Genomic DNA, 5077 nt, shown 5'->3' with positions numbered 1-5077 from the left:
TTCATAAGATATCTGTAGTCCGTTTTTTTGTGAAATTTCATGTAGTTTTTCCACTGCGTGAATCGCTTCTGTTCTGTTATTGGTGATAATTGCAATATCGTCAGCGAAAGCAAGGCACTTGACTTTAATTCGGTTCTCTTTCTTGATACCAATTTGGATACCCCTTACGTAAGGTTCCCATTCCCTGATTATCTTTTCTAGAACAATATTGAAAAGGTTTGGGGATAGTCCGTCCCCCTGTCGGTCTCCAGATTTGATTTCGAAGGGTTCTGATACTTCGCCCATGAATTTCACTTTGGCCGTTGTTCCTGTGTCTGTTCTGTGATTTTTCGTGTCTTTCGGTCGATCCCAAATTCTTCCATGATTTTAAAAAGAGTTCCACGGTCCACTGAATCATATGCTTTCCTGAAGTCGATGAATGTAACTACTGTGTTTCTGCATTTCCTCATTTGTAATATTGTCATTAAGCACCATATCTGTTCCGCACATGAGCGTCCTTTTCTGAATCCGGCCTGGTATTCACCAATTAGTGTATGTGCTTGGGATTCTATCCTGTTTAAAAGCGCTTTGGAAAGGATTTTGTAAGCGACTGGGAGCAGGGAAATTCCTCTGTAATTGTTCATGTCTGTCTTGTCGCCCTTTTTGTGTAGCGGTTGAATTAGAGCGCATTTCCAGTCCTCTGGTATCTGCTCCGTTATCCATATGTCTGACATTATATGGTGTAATTTCTGCATAAGTATAGGATCGTTTAGTTTCCAGAACTCAGCAATGATCCCATCTTCTCCTGGTGCTTTGCTATTTTTCAACTGCTTGACTATCTCCATAATTTCTTCAAGATCCGGGGCATGTGAGTCTGGGTGTGTGAATGCTGGAGAAGAGAAGACAAATTTTTCTTGGGGTGGTTCGCAGTTGAGGAGGGAACCGAAATATTGGGCTAAGATTTTGCAGTTATTTTTCGTGTTGGTTTCCAAAGAGCCATCGGGTTTCTTGAAGCACAAGCTAGGCGCTTGGTATCCTTGTAAGTATTCTCTGAAAGTCTTATAAAAATTTCTTGTATTATTTTTGATGAAATTCTGCTGGATTTCAGAGAGTCTGTTGTTGTCATATCCCCGTTTTTCTTTTCTAATTATTTTTGAGGTCTGTTTTTGGGTTTTAAGAAAGTTCTTCCAGTTTTCTTCAGTTTTGTGACTGCTAAATTTTTTCCATGCAGTTATTCGGTTGTCGACTGCCTCATCACAGGTTGCATTCCACCAGCGATGTTTCCTGTTGCGAGGGGGTTGTCCTAATTTGAGGGCTTCCTGAATTTTCTCTGTTAGTTTCTTCCAGTCTGTTGATTTTTCCTGATTCATTTGCATGATGATTTTTCCTTTGTTGAGTTGCAGATATTCCAGATGTGGTTTGGTACTTTTGGGTGGCCTTTTTAGCATTATGTTGGGTTGGAATTTTGTTTTTATTTGGAGAAGATGATGATCTGATTCAAAGACACCTTTGCGTGTTCTGATGTTTTGAATTTCTTTTATGTTTTCTTTGGAAATTGCGACATGGTCTATTTGGTATTCACCTTGTCTAAGACTGGGTGATTTCCATGTGGTTAATTTATGTGCAGGTTTTTGAAACTGGGTACTCATTATTTTAAGTCCAAAGTTTCTGCAGAAGTCGATTAGTTTTTCACCATTCTTGTTAGTACGTTTGTGTTTGGTGTGGGGTCCAGTGGTATGTCTGAATTTTTTTTCCTTCCCTAATTGTGCGTTAAAATCGCCTACTAAGATTTTCACATGGTGCCTAGGTACTTTATTTGTTGTTTCTTCTAGTGTTTCCCAGAAATTGTCCACTGTTTCAGGGTAGATTTTATTGTGGTGATTTGTGGGGGCGTGCACATTGATCAGAGTGTATGCTTTATTAGCTGATTTTACTAATAACAGGGAGACTCTTTCATTGGGAGACGTGAAGTCAATAACTGAGTCGAGAACGGAAGTGTGTACGGCGAATCCTGTTCTGAAAAGTGGTAGTTTGTCGCTTACTTTTGTGGCAGGTTTGCCCTTGTAGATCCTGTAATTCTCTGTGTTAAAGTGTCCTTCATCTGTGAATCTTGTCTCATGCAGTGCAGTGATTTTCAGGTTAAATTTTCATATTTCGTTGGTAAGTTGCTTTAATTTGCCTGTTTTAGTGAGGGTGTTCACATTGATTGTACCAATAAAATTTTTACGTATCGTTTTGAGAGTGTGAGGAGTTTTTGAGAAGCTCCGATTCTTCTCCGCATGGTGTCCCTGATCCCCAGAATCCGATGATCAGGTGAGTCCAGTCTATTGACTGGTGCCTGGGGTAGTGACTCTGTGGTCGTCTTTTCCATCATGCGTTCAAATTGAATTTTAGTTTTTGTGGTGTTCTCTGTTGAGACCACAGGTATAAAACTCGATTTTTGAGTTCGAGAAGATTTTGTGCAGCCGCCTCAAATAGAGGAACAGACGCTGACCACTGGCCTCCAGATGCTGAACAGACACCACTGGGTTTATCGGTTTTTGGTCCGCCCTGGGTATTTCATTTCTCCAGTACCACCTATATCTAGGAAGCTTTCCCCTATCTGCCACCCGGGGAGGCGCCCGATGGGGGTACCAACAACCCCACACGGGATATATATATATATATATATATATATATATATATATATATATATATATATATATATTCACTTATGAAATTAGTTATTAACAATCCGAACGAATTTTAATGTAATAGCAGTGTACAAGGCTATAACACTTGGAGAAAGGATGATCTTCACTATTCAAGGTTAAATCTAACTTTGGCTCAGAAGGAGGTAAATTATGCTGCCACAAAAGTCTTTGGTCGCTTACATAATAGCATCAAAAGTCTGACAGATAGCCATATAGCATTTAAAAGGAAATTAAGAGAATTTCTTAATGGCAACTCCTTCTACTCATTAGATGAATTTTTGGATATAGTAACCGGCACAAAAAATTAAAAATAGTAAGTGTCATGTAATATATTGATATATTGTGTAATGTAATATCTTGTATAGAACCTTTTATTAACCTTACGCGTTCCACATCATTATGAAGTGTCGTATACATGATCTATGGAACAAGTACTAATCTAATCTAATTTTATTGCTTCACAAAAAAACCCAGTCCAGCATTAAATTTATCAACTTCACCATAACTATTCATTTTTATTTCGTGGAATGGTTATTTCTCCTGGAGGAAACCTCATAAGAACCAAGTCTGAGTGTTTTGCAGTGATTTTATTGCAAGATCTATTAGTTCTTTCGATTTATCCTGTTCACATGATTTCATAGCTGTATGAAATTTTTGGGGTTCTTAGCAATCTGCCAAATTAGAAACTATCCAATCTTTATTTCCTATTGATCCTTTGAGTATTGGCCGATTACGCAATTTTCTCATAGAATCTTCATTAGTAATTTTGTAATATTCATTCTTAATATCAGCTCATCTTCAGTTTGAGTTGTCTAGTCTTGAAATGCTTGATAGCGATACCGTCACTCTAACATGAACACTTTTCTTCCAAAATAGTGTGTATTCTCCAAAAATATCACCTCGTGACTTCATTAACTTATTTTCATCTTTTAAGCAAACAGTAACATTCCATATCATAATATCCATAAAATCCCTGCTTTCCAATCCATTTTGTTTCTGCTTTGTTTAGGGACATGGGCATAGCAAGCAGCTCCTAATCAGCATAAATGCTTTGTTGTAAGTTCATTTGGATATCTCACGTGATATTGAATAATACCCCATATACCTTCGAATGTCATGTTCGATTTAAAACTTAGGAGAGTGACTTTATCATTTTGGCCCAAAGACAGTGTGGAATGTTATCGTTAGTATGAATCACAGTTCTAGCTACTCCCACAATGGTACGATTCTCTCTTTTGCAGTAGCCATTTTGCTGTGGAATGTAGGACACTGGTATACTTCGAACTTTGTCCCCTTTATGAAAGATTTCTCTAACCTCTTTGTTGTCAAACTGTATCCTTAATCATTACAGAGCCAAAACACAGTGTCCAGTAGTCTACTTCAACTGCAAGTTGCCTCAGTTTATGAATAATCTCATTTTGCTCTGATGAAATGAAGATATCTGAATTTCGTAAAAAGTACGATTTAACGACAACTAGGTACTTTCAAATGGGCCGAAAACATCTACGTTAATCAGCTCCCCTGGCTTGGTAGTTTTTCCTTTTCTTCCGAAAGGAAGCTTATGAGCTGTTTCATAAATACAACATCACATAAATGAGAGCCCTGACACACACTGCCGTTCAACTCATGGCAGATAATTTCCTTCACATCATGATATTTATTTCCTCAAAAATCTGTAGTAAATTGTCTTGATTCACTGCATTTACTACACCAAGAGACGGGTTCAGTATTCTTTATTACTAACTAGCCGAAAAGAGCCTGCTTCGCTTTTACTAATTTGTTATCTGAATTGAAAACAATGTGTGATTAATAATGTCATTTGTAGAGCATATAACTTATCAAAAGTATATGATTAAGACGATTTGGCGAAGTGTGGAAAACTACTGTACATTTGAAGTTTTACTTTCTGATTCAAAGACGAACAAATTTTGTATCTATCCAAGACCTACACACACTATGTGTAGCTGTCCATGCAACAAACATGTTTCTTTTAAATTCACTCCAAAACATTACGATATTTTCCTTGTGTCTTATCAATATTCATACCGTACACTATTCTTATCGGATATAGAAGTCTTTTAAAGCTGATTGGTAACTTAATTGAAATGAGTGTGGTGTGAATTCTGACCCTACACTTTCATTTTCTCTTAACATTTCCGCTTCTTTCACGTTGTTTCGAAATTTTTTGGCGAGGGCATAACAGGAACAATTTTAGAATTTAGAAAGTGTGTTGGGAGGTTTGCATCTTCGTTTTGGTTCATGATTGTATCATTGGATTTAAATATTTTTTTCTTTCTGTGATGTAATATTCTGAATCGGCTGGATTGTTTGTGGTACAACGCCTTTTCCTTGCTAAAATTGTTCGCGCATAGCTATTTTCTATTTAAGTGATTTCTCTTTTTAAG

This window comes from Schistocerca serialis, chromosome 4 (assembly GCF_023864345.2).
Source record: "Schistocerca serialis cubense isolate TAMUIC-IGC-003099 chromosome 4, iqSchSeri2.2, whole genome shotgun sequence".
NCBI classification, from domain to species: Eukaryota; Metazoa; Arthropoda; class Insecta; order Orthoptera; family Acrididae; genus Schistocerca; species Schistocerca serialis.
The sequence above is the reverse complement of the archived record's forward strand: the minus strand, read 5'-3'. Positions refer to the sequence as shown.